The sequence below is a fragment of the Bactrocera oleae genome, chromosome 4 (genome assembly GCF_042242935.1).
Source record: "Bactrocera oleae isolate idBacOlea1 chromosome 4, idBacOlea1, whole genome shotgun sequence".
Lineage (NCBI taxonomy): Eukaryota > Metazoa > Arthropoda > Insecta > Diptera > Tephritidae > Bactrocera > Bactrocera oleae.
Genome location: NC_091538.1, coordinates 18,525,564 through 18,536,505, shown reverse-complemented (window position 1 = coordinate 18,536,505; position 10,942 = coordinate 18,525,564). Strand labels below are relative to the sequence as shown.

Genomic DNA, 10,942 nt, shown 5'->3' with positions numbered 1-10,942 from the left:
ACTTGTATCGTACATTTCCGATGCTAAAAATAAAAGTATTTGCTACCGCTCTAAAAACAACTTTATATTTAACAATAACATACCATATTACTTATATTTGCTGAGGAATGTTAGGAAGTTTACACCAAATACTCAGCTTTCTTCAAAGTTGTACTAAAGTCGAATTTAGTTGCAGTTGATTTTTTAAGTGGTTAACCTAATCTTAGGGCGCCAATGTTATTTAGTCACTTGTGGTGATGATTTCTATCAAGTCATTTCCCTCTAATATCTGCCAGACATCAAACAGGCGGATGGAATTAAAAGAAAAGTCTTAACATTTTTCTCGTTGCTTTTTTTTTAACTTACCTTCTCTCTTTCTCTTGGTTCGATCGTACAAAAACGGCAACACTGTCTAGAAGTGTGAATTATGTTCAGATCCAAAGAAAATATTATTGTGATGTGCCAAACAAAAATTTTGGGAAACAATGAAGTGGTTAGCGCGATGTTGTGAACTCAGTCAAAATCACTTATAGCCTGCGGCACCCAGTAATCTTTCCTAAATTTGTAAAAATTCCAGATCAGTAAGTACTAAACTACTTGAAGGATTCATATGATGATCATTGAAACTTTGGAGAACTACGAAACCTTGACTAATTAGATAATATTGGTGTGATGAAGTAAAGGACTGAATGTATGTACTCAGTTCACTACATAAACAATGTATTTGAGGTCGACTGTCGTTAATATACCATAGATTTACTAATTCGAAAAAGGTACTCAGCGAACGTGTTCACCATCGCTCAGATAACCGAACTATAATTCGTTGTTAAATAAATAAACGTAAAAGCCAATTAATCTAAGGTTTCGTACGAATTGCGAGGATTAACTTGTCACTCCGTTTCCTGAACTCATATCCCCACTTCTGAATTGATCTGGCTAAGCCATTTCTGAATGCAAACATATTTTCAATAGTTGATGAAAATCAATCTACTCTGAACCGCGATAGTTTAAAGTTTAGCGTATAATTTATTTAAATAGTTCGTCAAGCTGAAGATCCTTAAAAAATATGTCGTTAAGATATTGATATTTCCCTCACTGATGTTTTCTAAGGTTAATGGAACTTTTTGTCCATATTTATATTTTTATAGGCTATTCATTAGATGTCCAACAAGCTAGAACTCTCTAGGCATCTCTTGGTATGAGGTATAACTATCGACGAATTACATAACAACTCGTGAGGGCGATAACGGGGCAACCAGAAATGCATGTAGTGTAGGTCAGTGTCATCAAATTTGCTCATATAAGTAAATACAGAAAACTTCGCTATTTTCTAGTTTATGTACACTTATTTAATAATTTTTTTCTTTAATCTTCAAAACATTCTAATACCAATTATTCATTTAGATAAGATAATCTGTTTTAAAGAGTTTACCGATGCAATATGAAGTGATGAGAAAAACATCTATAAAATATTTTAAAAAGTACTCCATATATCAGTATCAGCTGTCACATCGCAAAAAAAAAATCAAACGTTTTGCAATACTCGTATGTCTGATAAAACTATTGTAAATTTAGAACAAGAAATATTGTTATGATAACAAATGAAAAAGCACCGTTGCCTTACTTAGTATCTACAAGTTATTTGCAGAAATCGTCTTCACGATCTAGACAGCTGATACCGGTGTTCCAAGCAAGAAGAAAATTAGAAAATTATTTGCGCATTGTTTATTCTTTGCTTTATGAAATAATTCTTATTCTTATATTTACTCGTGCGATCATAAATTTTATTGAAGCATTGCTTGACGTCAATGGTTCTTTTTTCCTTTACATATAATTGTTGGCTTCCTCACTTTAGATATAAAAAAAAAAATCTACTAAGTATAAGAAAACTTCAATGGTCTATTTTCTTACAAAATTAAGATGTTGAGCCAAAACAAACATTCTGATTAGCTGTAGAATTTCTACAAAGCCAAAAGTAAACCAGACCTCTACAGTTACAAATGCTCGACTACGGTGATAATTCCCTTTAATTGCCAAGTAGTCATGGGTAAATTGTGACATAGCCTTAGTGCCAACTGTAAAAAATGGAAATTGCGTAGAAATTTTTAATAGAGATTAGAAGAGAAAATACTCTTGCATACTTGTATGTCCACACGCCTCCGAATGTTCAAGCCTTCAAAAACGAATATTCGTAAAATAGCCATATTCTGGTGCGCCTAACATCAATTCTGGACCTAATGACAAAATTGAAGAAATCACTTTAATAACATACTTGTACAACACATTTTTTTTGTTTTAAGGAATGGGTTGTTGGTGTTTTAGCGAGTATCTAAGCTCTGTTTAGGGGAGAGTGCAAAATCAACTGTCATCAAAATCTCTTAGCGGTAAGTCCATAAAACGGACTGTTTTGCCGGGATCGGGTCAAAGGGAGCTGAGAAGGGGTGTTATGTGAGTGGGTTTGGCGGCGCATGCAAAGAGGTGGTTATTGTCATGCGGGGACTCTTTATATGCAGGGCATATTTTTAGAATGCAATGGTCTATTCCGGATAAGTAGGAGTTTAACCTCCTCCGGTGTACAGAACGAAGTTGCGCAAGAGTTACTTTGATTTTAAGCGGCAACTCGAGTTCACGGTCTGCGATGGATAATGTTTCGACTCCACTGCTCCACTGTGAATAGCGTTCAGTACACGTTTGAAGTTAGTCTCGTCCCCAATTGCTTCGGTATATTGTTGAAATTCGTCAACGTGTTGTAGGAATGTTCGCTTGATGTTCCTAGTAGGCGGTTCCGCTCCAAATAGATGACTGCAAGGATGAATTCGGATCATCCCAGTAGAAACTGCTTGGAGAAGGGTCTAAATAAGGAGGTGTTCGACGGGGGTCATCAAGAGACATCTTGTGATAGTCTGGTGTTTTTACTTATTTTTATCTTCCTCACCTAGCCCAGCATATTAGGGCTGCTGGCTAGCGACTTGAGTATTTTGTTGCTGCTCTGTACTTTGGTAATAATTGCATTTGTGGAGCGAACATGTTATTGCTCTAAAAATTTTCGCCTGGAACTTCTGTATTAAATTAATGTGCGTTGCACAGGTGGTTTTCAATTGTTTTTGAATACCATACATCTAAATCGGCTTTATGACCGCGTTGTGAGTATAACAAAACTTAATTGTCGGGGCTAAGTTTAGAATTTTTATTTAAAAGCTAGTTTAAATTTGCTGCTCTTACTTTCATGATAGTTGTTTTGCTGGATATAAGTTTTATCCACGTGAGATGTTTACTGAAGTGAATGGCATATCATCATTGCTTATGGTACAAAGATGTTATTCAAGTTAATCAACTGATACATTTTTGGCCTTAGTAAAATCATCTACATTTATTCGCCAGTTGGCTAGCCTCTAGTATCCTTGACGTTCTGGTCTGGCATTTGTTACGGCATACTAGGGCTGTGTCATCCGCAAAAGACGATGTCAATAAATTTTTAGCTGTAGGGATATCCATTTTCGTTTTCCTAAACATAGGTTGATGTTCTCCTGCGCTCAATCCAACATTTTTACAGGTTTTCAACACTTTGCTACAGAGTATAATAGTTCTGTTCATCTAACGATTATTTGTATCACATAAAACTAATGATAAATTCTAACATTATTATATCGCAGTGTGAAAATGGACGATGTCGGACTACGACCACGCCTACTTCTCATATAACGCAGTTTTAAAATCCATCTGATTCTTTCACTTTCCAGTATACAAATAAAGCACCAATTAATATATCGGGATATAACTTTACATGATGCCTCGGAAGTGTGCCACCTTATGACCGAAAATTATCCGAACCGAACCTAAAGTGTTTAAGCCCCAGGTACCGAATAACATGTATGGACCTTATGGCATTCCTACGTTGCAGTACGAATTTGGGCGAAATCGGAGTACAACCATGTCTATATAAAATAATTGTAAATTCCAACTGATTCTTTCAATTTTCAGTATACCAATGAACCATTAATGGATGTATCGGGATAATAAAGGGTGTTTTTTCGAGGTATAGAACTTTAAGTTGGCATTACTGTTCAAGATGGCGACCGATTTAACAGCTGTGAAGTGATTTATTCTCAGTTTGGTTTGGCAGTTCATCATGAATAGACTTACGCCTGAACAACGCTTGCAAATAGTGCAATTTAATTTCGAAAATAATGGTTCTGTGCGGAAGACGTATCGCGCACTACATTCATTTTATCGTATGATGCGATGAAACGCACTTCTGGTTGAATGGCTACGTCAACAAACAAAACTGCCGCATTTGGAGTGAAGCTAATCCTCAAGTGTATATCGAAACACCGTTACATCCAGAAAAACTGACAGTTTGGTGCGCTTTATGGGCTGGTGAAATCATTGGTCCGTACGTCTTCAAAAACGATGATGGCCAGAACGTTACAGTCAATGGTGATCGGTTTAGAGCCATGATTACTAACTTTTTCATTCCTGAATTGAACAACCATGATGTCCAGGAGCTGTGGTTCCAACAAGACGGCGCAACATGTCACACAGCTCGTACCACAATCGATTTATTGAAAGACAAATAAAATTCATGTCAATCGAATAATTCCGAAATAGATAAAAGCGGTGCAATACTACCCATATCTCTTATATAGCTAATAGTATAAAATTTTCAAACTTCCGGTTGGTTTTATACCGTATATATCGGTCAATATGTAAGATATCTTAGAAAAATTAATTGAACTTATAATATTAAACACACTAACATATATCTAGCCGAAAATATGTGAATTATACGAATTACTCCGAATATGTCCGTCAGTGTGTATGGTAAGTTATTTATTTATAAATGTACTTGTGTATACCTGAGCAATGCCAAAGGTTAATGCAACAAACCTCCAGACCTTTCTCTGCCCCTAATATATCCTATATAGTGATTTTCGACTTTCCAGCTGACTTTAAACCGTTTACGTTGGTAAAAATGTGTGAATTAATGAAATTCCCAAAAGTTTTTCCAAAAATTTTAAAAAAAAATTGACTATGAACTATAAGAAACCTTAATAAAATGCCAAATTTGATTGTGATTCATTTACGATTTTATCGATTTATACCTCCTGTGCTCGTATGCCTTTCCGAGTTCGTTAGTAATTCCATTTACCCGAATAGGTGTGTTGGAGGCCTACTTAATTATAGAAGTTGGAGTATCGCTGGGATAAATTTATCAAGTTCTAAGGAGACAATATACTAGAAATAATTCGACATTTTTCCAAAAATTTCGATTTTTTTTTGTATGCCATATTTATCGAACGGCACTCGTATGCGAGGTTGTAATAGTTACATGTGTGCATAAATATTTTTAATCATATTCTCTTAAAATGTTTGCAAAGAGCAAACTTGGAAAAAGTTGGTAGTACAAAAAATGTGCGCGTGAGTTTTTAGGAATTACTACAAAACAAATATTTATTTAAGAAAACAAATCCACTTTACGGTTTTTTAAAATTATTGCAGTTAAATGGTTGCAAATCTAAGGCGAAAATCGCTAATTAATATGTGCACCGAGCAAAAAGCCAGCCAACTGAAAGTAATAGAATATATGTTCTCATATAAACATACATACGTTTACATTTACAAATAATTAATTGCTTTCCACCTGCTTTTAATCACCAACGGCTTTGGCTCATTTAGAAAATCCGCAATTGCGTTTATATCTTCTTTATGCGCCGCATCTTTTATTCCGACGCCTTGTTTGTATTATCTCTTTATGTGAGTAAACACTAGCTCGGCCAACAGCTTTTTGGGGCCACCTGGTGTACTTTGAAAGAGATTTCTGTTGCGTAAAACGTGTAAAGCGCCACAGCAGACACGTTCGGCGTAGCAAAAGTAAAAAATGTATGAGTGGGTGTATATGTGTGCATGCACACACTCATACATAAGCATAAATAGTTTCCTACTAAATTTAGTGCGCACTTTCCATATATCCAAATTTCTTGCTATTATTTGTGCGTACGCCATGTTATATTATATGATCAAATTCCTTGCCCACTTCGCCTTGCGGTTTAATTTCATTCGATAAGCGGGTGGTTAATGAACTGGAAATGTGCAAACAACCATTTCGGTCGTTTGTGTACGATATATTAATATAACGTTATGTTTGTTCCGTTGTTGCATGGCGAATTATTGATTTTCGCCACTTTGTTTATGTAATGCCAAAATCAAGCGGATATGGTAAGCTCTTTAGCGAAGAGTGCGCGCGAAGGGTTAATTAGCTTAAGGTGATGAATAAAGTAAATATATTATGTTTTTCTGGAAAACTTGGTTAAGTTATTACGCTGCGTCGCTATAAGTAACTTGGTAACAAAGCAACTCCGAAGGAGACGAATTAGCTAAATTATGGTTAAGCCATAATAAGCGTTTTTCTCCAGTTTCGCAATTGCACAGTCAAAATAAATTTCAGTATACATATGTATATCTGCATACCTTTCGTCAGGGTATCCGCTTACTTCACTGAAGTAGGATGATATCGCCATAAAAATTGGTCAACCCAACGTTCTATTTTATATGATATTAATAAATTCTTTTTCTCGAATAATCCAAGCTGTTGTAAACGCTCATTTTACTTCAGAATAGTCTTACGAAACCTGAGTTTACTTACTTTAACTTTTTCTCTCAAAATTTATCAGTGGTTCGAAGTCTTCGTAAGACTTCTTGGATAGAATGGGATAAAGAAAGCTTCCAGCAGCGATATATCATACAGGTTAAAAATTGGAATCGTTTTTATGAGAGGACATCACCATAATTAAAATGAATGCCTTCATATTAGATCTAATACCTTCAAATTAGATCTAACATTCAAAAGACACAGGTATAAAAGTTACAGCTGTCAGACAATTTGGAGGTTCTTCCATTAATTTCACAACTATATAAGTAATTCAAAATAGAGAAAAACTACCATCGGACTTATTTAGAAGCTATTGTACCATTTAAAAATATAAATATAAAAAAAGGCAAGCTATTTGAAAAGTTCCTCCCAAATTCTGTAAAGTTCGAATTCCGATTTTTGTATCTTGAATGAATTGGCACAAGTTAGTAAAGCGAGTATACATATTTTAGCATATTGGACAGACTGTATAAATTAATTATTCTCCGAAGTAAGCTATGAGCTTTATTATGGAATTTTGACTCTGTCTGGAAACCGTAATATGTTGGAATCCTAGAAATAGTTCTTAATGTACTGTTGTCAAAAAGATCCTTTGTTCTTTTTCAAAAATGCTCGTAATACAGTAGCTCGTTGTGCGCTAAGACTCGAAATATCTGAGGAAAGATTTTATGAATGTATCTGTAGATATTAGATTTATGCTGCCTTTTGGATATACCTATTTATTCTCTAGCTCTGCCTGCGTTGTAGAAGAACTTAGATGTTAAGTCTAAAGCCGTTCATATCTATATGTATATAAGCCATGGGCATTTAAGCTTTAAGCTTTTGATCTTCACTGGGACTGCTGATGTTTTCATCCCTTACTGTGTTAAACTTTAATTATTAGGTAAAGTAAAAAGTTCGTTCGGTTTTTATTGATTTTTCAAAAGATGATAACTTTGTGTACATTTGTCCGATTTAAGTCAAATATGCGCCGTTTTGTTCGTAAACGCCTCGTTTGCCAACGAGATGCCAACTTCATTATACCCCTCTCGTAGAAGACTGCGTTCCTATTGCCAAAAACCTCGGAGAGCCAATTTTCACAGGCCTTTCTTGAGGCCAACTTCTCACCATTAAGCGCGTTCGCCATGGACAGGAAAAGATGGTAATCACTTGGTGCTAGGTCCGGACTATAAGGTGGGTGCATTAGAACCTCCCATCCGCTCTCCAGAAGCTTCTGGCGAGTCACCAAAGACGTGTGTGGCCTGGCGTTGTCCTGATGGAACACAATTCGGTCTCTGTTGATCAAAGATGGCCTCTTCTGGATGAGTGCTGCCTTCAAGCGGTCCAGTTGTTGGCAGTAGAGGGCCGAATTGAGCGTTTGGCCATAGGGGAGCAGCTCGCAGTAGATGATTCCTTGCCTATCCCACCAAACACACAGCAAAACCTTCCTGGCTGTCAATCAGGTCTTGGCCACCATCTGGGCCGCTTCCCCGAGCTTTGACCACGACCGTTTGCGCTCGATGTTGTCATAAGTGACCCATTTTTCATCGCCAGTCACAATCCGCTTAAGAAACGGGTCGATTTTGTTGCGATTCTGCAGCGATTTGCAGATGGAAATTCGGTCCATCATGTTTTTGCGTTAGTTCGTGTGACACCCAAACATCGAGCTCCTTTTTGAATCAAGGTTATGCAAATGGTTCCAAACGGTCTTCTGGCTTATCTTTAGTTCCTCAGCAATTAAATAAGTGCTCACGTGACGGTCTGTTTCCACTATTTCCATGATTTTATCGCAATTTTCGACGACAGGCCTCCCGACGCGTGGTGCATCTTTGACATCGAAATTACCGGAACGGAACCTAGCAAATCACTTTTGAGCTACACGTTCGTTTACAGTATCGCGCCCATAAACTAAATTAATGTTTTCAGCCGCTTTGGCTGCTTTTTCGCTTTGATCGAAGAAAAATTGTAAAATATAGCGAAAAACTGTCAAAGGCAAACTTTTAGCGCGAATAAACATGTTTTCAGCGCCGTATAGTATGACATGATGCGACACGTAACACTAGCACTATAGACAATAACGCCATCTATTAGATAAAAACCGAACGAACTTTTTACTTGATCTGATATTATTGGATATCTTTGTGAACTCCTATTGTATTTAGCCAAACAACTTCCGGGCTGTGAAGGAGTTCAATAACTTTAATAGCAGTTTTCAGTGATTTATAGGATTAATATCGTTTTCTCATACTCCATATTTCTTTCTTTTTCCTGTGTATTATATTGTAGCAAGATACCTCTGGTTTAACTTTCTAACCTAGTCTCACCTAACAGTCTCATCGTTTACGGTTTAAATAAAATCCTGTTGATTTTAGTGAAAGATAGCATGTGCAAGTAGATACTTTACTAAAGCGGTATAACCGCTTGCTATCCTATGTTTTTTTTATACCCTGAACAGGGCATATTAAGTTTGGCCCAAAACATCGTCGGAGACTATATAAAATATATATACAATATAAATGATCAGCGTGACGAGCTGAGTCGATTTAAATATGTCCGTCTGTTAAACCCTCAGTTTTTGAGCTGCTCATTTGTACTAAATCATACAGCTGCCATACAAACTGAACGCTCAGAATTATTTATTGTATGGAAAAAGTTTTTATTTATTTAACAAGATCTCTTCACTAAATTTGGCATGGGTTATTGTATCTAATCTAATCTCTGTACAGATTTTTCAAATCGAGCCGCTGTCATACAAACTGACCTATCAAAATTAAGTTCTCTCTAAAACTCGGCGAATCGAAGACAGCCAATGTGACTAATTTGGTTTTCTTCGTGCATTTGTAATGAATTCAAAAAAATTGCAGCTGCGGAACCTCAGCGATTTGCGCTATGCTTTTAGATTTAACTTCATTGAATGTGTATTTTTGGCGCAAGCCCTTTTAACTATAGTAAATACCATCGCATCACCCATGTGTGAATGAATATCACTTAACCGTACGCGGTAGATAACGACCTTGAACTTTGAACACATTTTATCGCAGTCGCACACATTTCAGCTGTCTATCAAAGTGTTGAATGACAAAATTTGACAGCTGTTGATGAGGTGAGAGAGAATATATTGAATTTAATGCATCTGCAATTGCATATTGTTGGTGTTGATAGGGGTATATTACGGGCGACCACGCTAGTACCACATGCTCGTACAAAAAAGCAACAAAAAAGCATTTTATATGGTCGAGTAGTACACTTAAATCAAAATTTATATCACTACATGAGAATTTAAATGTTAATAAAATTAGACTACATATGTACCAATATACATTCATATACAAGTGTGCTATTTGCGCTCTAGCGGGTGGATGCGCCACTTCAGAGTGGCTTTTAGCGGTCATTACTACATTTAGTCGGCACAGTGGCTGCAGCTGTCATACACTTATTCAAATAAATATACCGTCATATATTTATTTATTTAATTGAGTGTTGAGCCATTTTTGCTGCTTTTGCGCATTGCACGAATATTTTATTTTATAATTTTATTTGATTTTTAGTGAAATAAATTCATACATAATCGCTGGTACACCTACCTAATATGTATGTACATACTATTTTTTTGAATATTTTACAAATTTTATGCACATTTTTACCGCGCGTGTTTATTGCATTATACACACACCTTTAGCAGATTTTTCATTTTTGTCACTTTCAATTGTGCGTTAAATTTTTAGTACAAATTAATTGTTGCAAAATTTGTATTGCAAAAATGAAAATGTGATATGATTTTTGTGTTGTCATTATGTCGATTGACGCCATTAAATTGCGACAAAACAGTTAGGCAGATAACCCCCTTAACATTTTTTTTTAATTTATGTGTTACTTGCCTTTTTATTGTTTTATTTATTTGTTTTCTTTTTTGAAGTTGATAGTTTGTAATTTCATTTAATTTATTAATAAAATAACATCAATTTATCAATAAAAAAATTAACTTCGGTTGCGCCGAAGCTAGAATACCCTTTATAAATAAAGAAGTTTTTATACAAGAACTTTATTTTGATCGCTCAATTTGTATGGTAGCTATATACTATGGTATAGTGGTCCGATATCGACGGTTCTGACAAATGAGCAGCAGACTTTATAGCTCCTCCGACGTTTACTTCTTGGTGTTACATACTTCGTGGAAAATTTAATATTGTATATGTATATACATTGTATTTAAAACAATAACCTGTATAAATATTTTCATTACCATTCCTATTACTTTTGCTACTATGTAAAGTATATTAACTTTTTTTATAATTTCTATAAATTTAAAGAATTTTTCTTCCCATTCTGCTAAGA

The 10,942-nt window shown here is 35.5% G+C and overlaps 1 long non-coding RNA gene across 1 annotated transcript; it reads right to left on the bottom strand.

The window, feature by feature from the left end:
- Window positions 1-1,689: 1,689 nt before the first annotated feature.
- LOC118683257 (uncharacterized) lies at window positions 1,690-2,336 on the bottom strand. Its single transcript, XR_004979193.2, has 2 exons — window positions 2,121-2,336; window positions 1,690-2,054 (listed from the first exon to the last, which is right to left on the bottom strand). It is a non-coding gene; the product is annotated as an uncharacterized lncRNA (long non-coding RNA).
- Window positions 2,337-10,942: the final 8,606 nt, after the last annotated feature.